The sequence below is a fragment of the Dipodomys spectabilis genome, unplaced genomic scaffold (assembly GCF_019054845.1).
Source record: "Dipodomys spectabilis isolate Male_0828 unplaced genomic scaffold, ASM1905484v1 ptg000057l, whole genome shotgun sequence".
Lineage (NCBI taxonomy): Eukaryota > Metazoa > Chordata > Mammalia > Rodentia > Heteromyidae > Dipodomys > Dipodomys spectabilis.
The window spans coordinates 3,196,104-3,208,361 of record NW_024870734.1 but is presented as its reverse complement, the minus strand read 5'-3'; the positions used below and the strand labels follow the sequence as shown (position 1 = coordinate 3,208,361).

Sequence of the window (12,258 nt, the reverse complement as noted above, 5' to 3'; positions counted from 1 at the left end):
GTGAATAGTAGGGATGACGATGTGTATACCCCTCTTCATCGAGAAGCCTACAGTGGACACCTAGGCATTGTCAGTGAGTTGGTGTCTCAAGAGGCACATGCAATAACTGTAGATGACTGTACATCCCTGCATAGTGCATATACGTGGAATAATATCAGAGTGGCTTCTTTCCTACTTCCTCATGATACAGATACCAATGCCCAAACTAAAGGCCTCTTGACACCCTCACATCTTGCTGCTGAGAATTGAGATAGCAAAGATACACTTGATCTCCTTCTTTTGAACCATTATATAAAACCAGGCCTGAAGAACAACATAGAAGAAACTGCATTTGATATTGCCAAAAGGATAAGTATGTATCATTACCTCTATGAAGTTGTGGAAGGCTGCACAAATTGTTCACCTAAGTCCTAAGAGCAATATCTTTTTTTATTTTTTGGTCGGTCATGGGGCTTGAACTCTGGGCCTGGGAGCTATCCCTGTGCTTTTCAGCTCAAGATGAGTGCTCTACCACTTGAGCCAGAGCTCTACTTCCAGTTTTCTAGTGGATTATTGGAGATAAGAGTACCACAGACTTTCCTTCCCAGGCTGGCTTTGAACCGTGATCCTCGGATCTCAGCCTCCTGTGTAGCTAGGGTTTATAGGCATGAGCCACCAGTGCCTGGCAACACCAATATTTTACTGTAAAAATTCATGGATTCCGCAGAATTCTTCCAAGTGAATTGCCTGCATTGGATGTCAAAATGTATTCAATAGTTTTTGTATACATGTACAATGATTTCTTCGGGGTTTGTGATTTTTTAGTTGTACAGAAGATAAAATATTTCTGGTGCTTGCATGAAAATGTATATTTTAAAATATTCTATATTCTATTTTTGCATAATGTTCATAATTTATTTTATTTTCTCCTAGATATACTTTGAATACTACATTATTTTATAATATATAGGTTCATTAACATGTCCTTTCTGATTGAATTCCATATAGAAACAGTTTTATTCCTTTTTTTTCTAGGTCTTAATATTATTTTTCTTTGGGATAAAATGACAATGTTGTCTAATTTGAAAATTTTTGTAAAGTTTATATTATGTAAACGCCTATCTGAGGTGAAGATTTAATACACTGATGTCAAACTAAATTTAATTATATGAATTGTGTGTATTTTTATACTTGTAATTTTGTAATCAACTTTTTAATAACTGTTTTCATTTCTTGCATCTGAAGAATGAAAAATATGGAATGCTTCTCAAATTTTCATATTATCCTTGTGCAAGTGCCATGTTAATATCTGTATTGTAATTTGAGTATACATGCTGCTGAAGCATGTAGTATCCTCTAAATTATGTAGTCAATGAAGCAATCTTTATACAGGCTTATACCTATGGGTGCCTACTTGTAACAAGGAAACCTTATTGTTCCTAACAATGCTATCGATCTTATTTCCCTTAAATTCTGTGAATAGTGGAAAAAATTATATTGAACAGTTGATTACTCACATTTGCAAATTTTTTTGTGAATGACTATCTTAAGTCTTTTGATTTGGAATTTGATCATACTCTCAATTATTTATAGATAGGTCCAAAAGTGATGGCTTTTTCAAGTATTTATTTATCCAACTGAATTAGCTTTGTGGACCTAATGGATTCAAAGTAAGCATTGCTTGAGAGCTACTTCTAAACTTCTTCAGCTGACATTTTCCCAAATGAGGTGTTACTGGCACAAATGTCTACCTGAGCCTTTACCCTTTTTCCATATGGGAACAGACAAACCAGAACATCTTACCCTGACAGCATGGATTGTCTTACTGGAACAAAACTAATCTTGGTTACAAGGGATCATAGAGAGATGAACAGTTCAAACAGAACTGTTCAGACTAGAAGGTATTTTATCAAAATATAATTGTTTATTATACCTTCCATTTCAAAAGTAGCTAAAGCCAAGAAGGTGAAAAAATTGTTGGGATGCATGATTACTTAATGTCCTGGCCTGTCTACCATCCAACCAGGCAGGAACTTACACTACTGCCTTTTTATCACCAAATATTTTCAGAAGTCCATATATTTCTCCTCATTATTAGGCATTAAATTGATAATGTTTTAATCACAGTGTTTCCTATTGCCTCCATGCTGTAAATCTACAAATGGTAAAGTTTTAGGTCTAACTCTATCAAACACTGAGGTAGAGATAATGGAATAATACTTTAAAACAAAGTTGCCTTTGATACAGTAACTACAACAGAACAATGCAAAACATGTGTCTTTTAATTATATTATATATAGTTATATATTTTTTATTTATATGTGCTGATTTTATATTTCACACAGTGAAACTTACTGGAATTAGTTGATAATTGGACAAATAAATTGATACTTATTTATTCCAATAAATAGAGTTGGCATATAAATAATTAGGTTTAAAATATATATTAAACTATAAAAAGTATCAATGCAATGATTTTAGTATAAACTTGTGATACATTGTAACTGTTCTTGGTCTTCTGAATCCACATGGTAAAAAACAATGTTTTCCTCTAATCTATAATGGATTTTACTCTGCTGCTCTGTTTACTCTTTTAACTCCCTTGTCCCAGGCTGTTTTTCTCCATATTTCTGAAGCATTCCTACTGATTATGCCCAAATTTTGCTAAGATGTCTAAAAAATATTATTCTTCTGCAGTAACCACGGGTCCTAGGATCCCAGGTCCCAGTTGCCTGCATCATCAGATAATAGGGGCAAGACTTCCCCCCAAGGCCCATGCAACATGTCAAAACAAAGTAATTGAATACCCATCTCAATTTCTCATTTCCTACATTTCAGGGCCACAATTCCTTGAGATGCAGGAATTAGCAGTAAGCAATTGTGAAATGCAAGGCAATTTAAAATGAAGGATGAGATCACAAAATTTGAGAGAATGTACTGTAATTCAAACATTCAACTTACAGATGATCAGCCCATATGAGTGAACAATTTCACAAAATGTCATAAGATTATTTTTAATACCCCACGCCTATGATTAATGAAAGATTTTATTCCAACATAAATTGGCCAAAAAATAGTTCCTGGAAGGATTGATCCATAGTTGATCTACCAAAGCCCAGAAAACTTGACTTAGAGGTCAAATGTAATTCAGAAAAAACATTTGAAGCACTAAGAAGTGCTTCAAAACACTGGGACTTCAGTACAACATGGTTCTGTGGTATAAAAATGTCACTCTCAAACCAATGACAATCTACATTGAATCTCCTAAAAGTGTATTCCTTTTCAAATAAACTTTTCAAAATCACATTCGCCAAAATAACATTTGACAAGTTGATGATACTTAGTGACATTACAAGCTTTTCAAGTGTAGGGAGCAAGTTACAATAGAGTTGAAATATTTACACAACACTAATGCAAAACACGTTAAACCTTTCATTAAAGTGTAGAAATAGTACCACCCACAATTTGTGTTTTTCAGTAAGGGCCTTCCAGAAATGTGATAAATAGATCAGCCTCCTAAATTTCAAACCCAAACATTAGCTAATAAATTACATCATTTAATAAGTTACATTTTAAAAAGTCACAAATAGTTGCCTTATCATATGTTATTTTATGTTTTCCCTCTGTCTAACATAGTAAGAAATATGACTTTAAGTCTTGAATATCGGTACTTTTCAGAGATATGACAAACTTAATATCTGTCTTCTATTTCTATCATATTCCTCTCTAGGAATAAATTATATTTTCTTCGTTTTCCAAAACTTATAGGTAGTAGAAAATATTATTCCATGTAAAATAAAAGAATCTCACCATTGTACAAAGCCATTTATAAAAATTCGTAGTTAGGAATATGTTCTAAGCCATTTTTAACTTTCTTTTTGACTAAAGATTAATCTTTTAAATGAATGAGAATAAAATCATGTTTAGGTGCTTCACGTCTCCAGTCTTGCAAATTGTTGCTGCAGATGAATCAATTATGGAAATATAAGCTGACATCAGTTCAAGAATATGCAGGATTGAAAGTCCATGGAATGTATATAAACCTTTCAAAGTATTAATACACAGTTTAACAGAATGACAATCAGGAAGTTCAAACCAGAGAGGAATTATAGAAAAGACATAGAATGAATGAATAATGAACAAGTGGCAAGTACAGTTAGAATACTCAATGTGCACATATGATAAAGGAAGTGGTAAATTGGAAATAAATCTTGGAGAACGGGTTGGTGAGGAATGATGGAAAGAGTGACTCTAATCTAGGAGCATTAGACAATTAGTTGGATATATTTAATTGTAACACAATTGCACAACCTTTTAAAATTCAGTTAAAAAACACAACAAGAAACAAAAGCACACAAAAATTACAACCTAACAACAATCTCTAGAGAATATGAATATGACATCTCAAAATTTTAATCAGTTAAAGTAGGGCAGTATTGGGAAAAGCAAACAAAGCTGTTCAAAATGGGAAGTTTGGGATAGGGGAGAAATTTGAACAGAATTAAATAGATTATCTAAGGTTATAAATCACCTACATCTGCTGCAAATAGTATCTTTCTTCTACGAGTTTTCTGTCTAAACTGGATAATACAATCCTGAGACACACTTGGTAGCTTGTGAGGATAGAATAGAAGGAACAAGATCAAGAACCCATTACTCCACTGGAGAGAAAACAATCCTCTATATTTTCTCTAATATCTCTTCACTACTCTTTCTTCATATTTTAAGTCAATTGATTTTGAATTATATTTTTCCTTCTTTCTTCTGGCAAAGTAATTGTTAGTCAAAGTAATTCATTAAATATTATTTGCCCTTTGCTTCTTTCATGCTGTTTAATTGGCCAAGTGAGTCCATTAAACTTCCCTCTTGCATTTGGTTGCCATGAAACAACATCTATGTTAATGAGGAGAAATCTAATGTAAAACAATGTCTCCAAAAAACTGTCCAAGAAGCTGTGATCACAAATATTTGGCTATATTTTTTCTTTGACCTTGAAAGACTTCTTGTGTCTAAAGTCAAAATTAAGTACTCCATCACTTGTTGGTTCAATCAGAATTGTCTAACCTCAAAGATATATTTTGCTAACAAGATGTTTAGAGGAAACCAAAAAATACTGCACTTTTATCTTCTCTGTTAAGATTTTCCTTAGATACCATATCAGGAACCCTGAAGTTATTCCATGCAAAATTATTTCTATAGATTATTTTTCTCTTGGTCTTGGATTTCTTCACCAAGATGTATGGAGGAGAATAGAGTTAAATCACCCATACCTTGGAAGACATTGTCTGTTACAAAAGGACAATGCTTCTGTGTCCTACTTCTATGTCCTCCTCTTAGCTCTTGCCGGAGTTCCAATTAATCACAGCTTCTTGGCTTCAGGTCTAGTGAACCTGAAGGACTATATGGGCTCCACCACTGCTACATCTTCATTATTTCTCTTTTAAAACTCTTTAAGTTGCCTCATTTGGATGTGGAATTTATTTTCATGTCTTCATTCAATCAGTTCCGCATTGTAGTGAGCCAAATGGGCTCTGTAAAATCACTTTAGGGAGTAAAAATACTAAGACAATTTATATAAAAAAGTTTTGGCCTCCCTTCACTGCTGAAGACAATACAGTTAGCTAAGGCTTCTAAGAAAACTTTTTTTAATTAATATTTCCATTTGCTCAATTCTTTTCTGAACTTTTTGGCATATGTAATAACTGAAGTCTTCACTATCTGATATTAATAAGGATATTATTTTTTGTGAGTCACTTAGAAATGTGAAATCATTGGTTTGAAGTATACAATCAGATTTTTTTCTGTGTTTCACTGCTTTACGTCCAAAGACATGGTGGAAAGTGTTATGAAAAGAAATGTGTAATCCCAACACCTTCTTCCATTGTGAAGGGCACTTTCTCCCTAAATATTTTGACTCAAATTATCTTTTTCAGAGAATAACTGCTTGGAAATTAAAGGTAAATTCAAAAATTTTGAAGCCTCATTTTTTTAAGAACTTTGAATATAAATTGCAATACAACCTTGTTTCAAACGGTGAGAATATAGTTCCTGGGTAAAGACCATTCCAAGGGAACCTACAGGATTTACAGCAAGGTTTCTGAGGTCAGATTGTTTAGTGTGAAAAAGAGCCATCTTCATCCACATTGCTCCCTCTCTACTAAATTTCCTTGGATTTCTTTGCATTTTAAATTTTCTTAATATGCTAAGTTGTTAAAATTTTGAACAATTAAAATTTACCTGTCATAACTTTAAAAGTCTTGAAAATCCTTTACCAGAACCATGAATTCATCAATCTTAATTCCACCATTACCATCAAAAAGTTAACATGCTGTTTCATGATATAGTATCCATGCAGCTATTATTTTCCAGTGGCTTTATTATGCGTATATATAAACATATTAGCTGATGCTAAGCAAAATGAATTCAAATATATGGAACTAGATTTTTTTCATTTGTGGTTGTTGTTTTTGATGAACTATGTGATTTCTGATTTCTTTGGGATTTTCCCCTATGATTTATCCCTGCTGTATTTCATTTTGTATTGTGTATATATTTACCTTAATTAGCAAAGGGAAGAGGAAAAGCATAATGGTGAGACAAAGGACAAAAGGAAAACCAACGCAATAGCAATACTCACAAGACAATATGTTGGAAACGTACATTACAACTTGTGAGGGGTGAAGGGGTGAAGGAAAACTGTGAGAAAAATGAGGGAGTGTTAACAAGTTTGTAAAGTTATGATTTAATTCCGTACAATTACTGTAACACCACTGTACATCACTTTGATAATAAAATTGAAAAAAATAAGCTGCGTAAAATATACTTTCACTGTATTGGCACAGTAAATAATATTCTTTATGTAGTAATATTTTAAAAATCAATAATATTTGGCATCTAATTTGAATTAATTACCCCTTCTTTATCAGCGGGTCATCAACTTGAATGTTATCCAACTAGAAAATATTTTCAAATATAATTGCCAAATTTTTCAAAAAAGAATAAATTTAGTACTTTCTCATTCTAAAACAGAAAACAGTTTAATGCTATGGAAACCCATAACTTTTAAAAGTAAGTAAGTTGTTAAGAGGACAGAATATATGTGTTCTTCAAAATTCGTATGACTAATAACTACTCATTTTTAAATTCGCAACATTCCTGAGAGATTCAAAACAGTATCTGTTTGCTTGTTATGTAATTCTGCAATGGATGCATTTTCTAATGGGGTGTTACAGATTGAGAAGTCAATAGAAAAATAGCCACATTCTGGTAGAGGATAAGACTATGAAGCATGTGTAATAATTAATTCAAGAGTAAACAATTGTTTATCAGAGTAAGCTATTACTTCTATGACCTTCAATCCCAAGATTTATGCGATAAAGTCATCCTAGCCCAACAGTTTCCAACTTGTAAGGGGCACCTTAAAATTCCTTAATTCACATCATGAATACCTTATCTCTATTTTGAAAAATTACTACACCTCTGCTAATGTGAGGCCCTCCTTGTTCTGAAAAGAACACCACAATAAAATGAACTGCATCATTTTTCCTCCACTGGTATTCTTGAGATCAGAACACATGCAAATATTATTTATATTTACAGTTTTTTAACTATCATAGATATACAGAATGAAAGATAGGAAAATTATGGTTCAAAGCCTACCCAGGCAGGAAGGTTTTCTTAGAATCTTATCTCCAGAAAACTCCACAAAAGCCAGACTCAAGTGGCACTGAGGTTGAAGTGGTAAGGCACGAGCCTTGAGTATAAACAGGCTCAGAGACACTGCCCAGACCAAGAGTTCAAGCTCTAGGACGAACCAATAAAACAAAAACAAAACTGAAAACAAAACCCAAACCTAGCATTTTTCTCCATGTATACAGAGGTAGAAGAAAGTAGATGTCACACAATTACTCTGTTCATACCATATTAAAGTAAACCCTTAAAATATTGGTTTTTCTAAATTTATAAATTAATGTCATCCATTTGTTGGCAACTCTGTCTAGATTATTCACATGAACATGGTATACATGAACTGGGTGAATTATCTATTAACTATGTTCTAATTATAACTCTCTTGAAAGAATATCTAGGCAAATAGAATGCCAGAATCATTTGTGAATTTTTCACTTAATCTCTCTACTTAAAAAGAATTTTGTAGTATCCTATAGAATATGAAATTACAAACAAAACCAAAAAATATATTTTAAATGTAAATTCTAATTTAACAAGGTCTACAAAGTCCTACATTAGGCGTACATTACTATTTCTCCAGACTTAAGCTTTTGTAATCCTTCAACATTTATTTGGAATCCAACAGAATGAGGCTTTCTTACTTTTGCAAATTTTTGGATGGGAATCATGAGCTATTTTGCATCTAGGAATGTTCTGTAATGCTGAGAATATTTAAAACACAAGTGAGGATATATATGAGTTGCATTCATTAGAAACCTTGACTTCTCAAAACATAATGACACAATTAGCCCAAACTTCCAACTCTATATTCCTTTCTTTTTGTTTGGTTTGTTTTACTGAGACAAAATTATTCACGTGGTCCAGGGAAGGTATCCTTATGTAATTCCACTCTTTAATCTCCTGTCTGAGTGCAAGAATTCCAGACTTGTAGCACAATGCCCTGCCATAGTTTGTTTATTTAATCTATAACAGACTAGCAATTCTGAACTTCTCCTATGATCTTATCCATTAGACTGACTGCTGAGACTGTTTATGTACTATTTTCAAAGATGTTTTAACATTTGACACAGGATATGAACATTTTCAGATGCATCTGCAGGGTTCCCTGATTCATTCCTCCATGGATCTTATCCCATTAATAATGATTGTTTGACTCTCTTACAATCTCTGGTCCGTCCCAATGTAATATTCTCAACTTCTGGGGGAAAGTTCATTTGAGGGCTTGCTAATATTAAAAATTATCACTTGATTCTAATCTTACTCAAGACCTATTTTCTATTGTTTTCTATGTTTTCTACATATTCTGAGCGTTGTTTCATTTGTGTATTTTTGTGTGCACCTATAAGTGCCTCTGTGTGTATGTGTATGTTTGTACGTATGTATGCAAAAACCTAAAGCTGTTATTCAGCAATCTTGCTCGTGAGTGGTATTCCAGCTTTTGCCTGGTTAATTATAGGTAGTGTCGCAAAGCCTATACTGTCCAAGCTGGATGCAAATTGAACTTCCCAGACTCCTTTACATTCTTAGGTTTTATTTTTCCAGGAGTATCAATTTTTAAACTTCAAACACTTTTGTGAGTGTAAAGTCTAACCTGCAGCCCAGATTTTTAACTTGAGAATTCATGTAAAGATAGATAAACATATACATTACATATCCTGAGTGTACACTGTTAGAAATGTGATCATAAACTCAGTTGTTTTGAGATCTGAGGATTGGGTTTAAAGCCACCATGGGTAGGAAAGTCCTGGAGACTCATTTCTCTAATAATTACCAGAAAACTGGAAGTGGTTCTGTGGCTCAAGGGGAAGAGCACTAGCCTTGAGCTGCATTTCGGAGGGACAGCAACCTGGCCCATATTTCAAGTGCCACGAACAAAAAAAAAAGAATATAAGAAAAGGAAAGAAAAAGAAATGTGATCTTAGCCACCAGGTTCATTGCTAGTATAATTCCTTTCTCCTAAGATGGACTCTTTTTTTCCAGTTAAATCTATTCTCCCATATCTGACTTGCGTTGGAAACCGAATCATTCTTCCATTTTCCTTTTTGCACATTTAGGTGATTAGCAAGCGTGATTTAGAAAAGGAGTGGCCTCATGCTTCATGTTCCACTTATCAATAATGCTTTCTCTATATCACTCCCATAAATCTACATACTGGACTTGGCTTTATTGTTTCAATGTTATCGTTATCTTATTTGTAGAGTCTTCTATACTGTAGTGAACACTTATACATAAACACAGAACTTCTTTTTCTCCTATAATTGCTATTGTTTCTCTTACTGTTAACTCATGTACACTTGGGAAATTAATGCACAGCACATGGACTCAAAAAAAAAATGATCTGAGAACATTCTTCCCATTTAAAATTCACCTTAATTTACAGAGCACAGAAGAAGTTTGAACAAAATGTTCTCATGGATAATGTATTTATAAGCAATTTAAATTTCATTTCTCTTCACTAAGTTTGCTCTGAAACACGTGTTACCTCATTTCCAAAAGTGTCCTTGTGCTATTTCAATGAAGCAAGAAAACATTCATATTTTTCCTGGAGCAGCACCATAGTTTGTTACTGGAAGAAAATGGAAGTAACTGTTAATGGATGTGGAAACTGATTCCAGGAGAGAAATTGAACATAGAGAAATGACAAAGTTGAAGTTAACTATTGCTTTCCTTTTTACTGCAGAAGAAAAGAAGCCAAGGCTTGAAGGAAACTATGTCTCTGACTTTTTTGAGTGTGTCCTTTACTCATGTAAAACTTGTCTCTAAACTTCCCGTTGAGAGTATTATAAGAGGAAACAATATACCATTTAAAGGCCAGCATAGAACAAAAGAAAGTAACTTTGTTTTAAAAGTGTTCTACTGCAAAGAAGCAAAGATATGGAGGTTTTAAAGTGTTTTATGGATGGATGTTTCACTCCTGAGATGATTCTCTTGTTGCAGGAATCAGTTATCAAGTCCTTTATTCTGGTCCTGTGTTTTCCATAACAATAAGGATTCCAGAAAAGCAGGATCCAGTGAGTATGATCAGCAAAAGCAGCCTCTTCTCAGATCACCATTATTTTAAGGAGAGTCCCAAAGAAACACCCAGGGTTTGTTTTGTTTGCTTGTTTGTTTAGTTTGTGCTTGTTCTGGGGCTTGAACTTAGAGACTCCCTGTTCCTGAACAGTTGTCTTTCTTTCCCACTTGGCCCAAAGCTATTACTCTACTGCTTGAGCCAAAACTCCACTTCTGGATTTTTTGATATTTAATTACAGATAAGAGTTTGACAGACTCTCTTGCCTGAGTTGGCTTTGAACTAAGACAGTAAGAAAGCTAAGTGACATCAACTGTATGGACTTCTCTTTTGAGCCAAGAAATATTAGATGAAGTTTATTATATAGCTAATATCTGACCATTTTTAAAGAAGAGAAATGTTTAGCAAAGAAGCCATAACAAATAACTCAGCCAAAGTAGGTGCACTACTAAATCATTTGGGACGATTATTATTGACTTCACATTCCTTTGGGGGAAACTTAAAGCCATATTTGCACTTTTTTGTTGGTTGTGGGGATTGAACATTGATCCTGGGCATTGTATCTCAGCTCTTCAGCTCAACTGAGCACTCTACCACTTTAGCTATAACACAATTTCCGGGTTTTGGGGGTTAATTGAAGATAAGTGTTTCATGGACTTTACTGAACAGGCTGGTTTTGAACCAAAATCCTCTGGTCTCAACCTCCTGAGTAGCTAAGATTAGAGGCATGAGCCACTAGCACCCGGCTCATATTTGCATTTATGTGCACTTAATGTCACTATGTAGACAAAGAATGGAAATCTGAACCAAATGATGTGACATTGAAGCTTTTCAGAATAATTGAGGTAGCAATAAATATGTCCTCCTTTCCCATTTTGTTACATTAATGACTCATGAGCTATGGGACTCTTATATTAGCATCCCATTTCAGAAAATGTTCATAAAGAAATATAGAAAGACAGATTTTTAGAAAGCAAAGGAGATCAGGTATGAAAGAACATAGAACGAGATACATTTATCACACAGAGATTAAGAACTAACCTAGGATATTTTGAATGCTAAAGGCAATGAGGAATAAACCTAGTTGATAACTAGTTTTTCAATAACCAAAAATAGTTCCCTAGAACGCTTTCTGCTATACCATAGTTACTATTATTTTTTCTTTCCATCTGGAGTTATTCCTTCTCTTCTGTCACAACTGTTAATTAGCCTCTGCCTTTTTGGTGCGATGACTTGCCAAAAGAGTTTCCAAATCTCACTTAGACTACCCTTCTCATTGGGATTAGCAGTGACCACACTCAAAAGCCTGGAATCTTTGAATTTCCAGAAATAATCACCTAACATCTAAGCACATTCCTGGCATTAATTGATATGACCTAATGAACAAAATATTTTTTCAACACAGTATCCTAACACAGGTAAAGTACATTAATTAGGGACTATTGTCAGGTATCAGTATGGAAGGAGCAATTATACATTCCAAGTATAGGTTCTTTATTTTTCATTTACTATTTAAATGTTCATTGTTGTTGTTGCTGTTGTTGTTTTTGCAGTCCTGGAGCTGACACTCAGCGCTTGGG

At 33.8% G+C, this 12,258-nt stretch overlaps 1 pseudogene; it reads right to left on the bottom strand.

The window, feature by feature from the left end:
* Positions 1 to 1,228: 1,228 nt before the first annotated feature.
* Positions 1,229 to 1,325, bottom strand: LOC122108344 (annotated as a pseudogene).
* Positions 1,326 to 12,258: the final 10,933 nt, after the last annotated feature.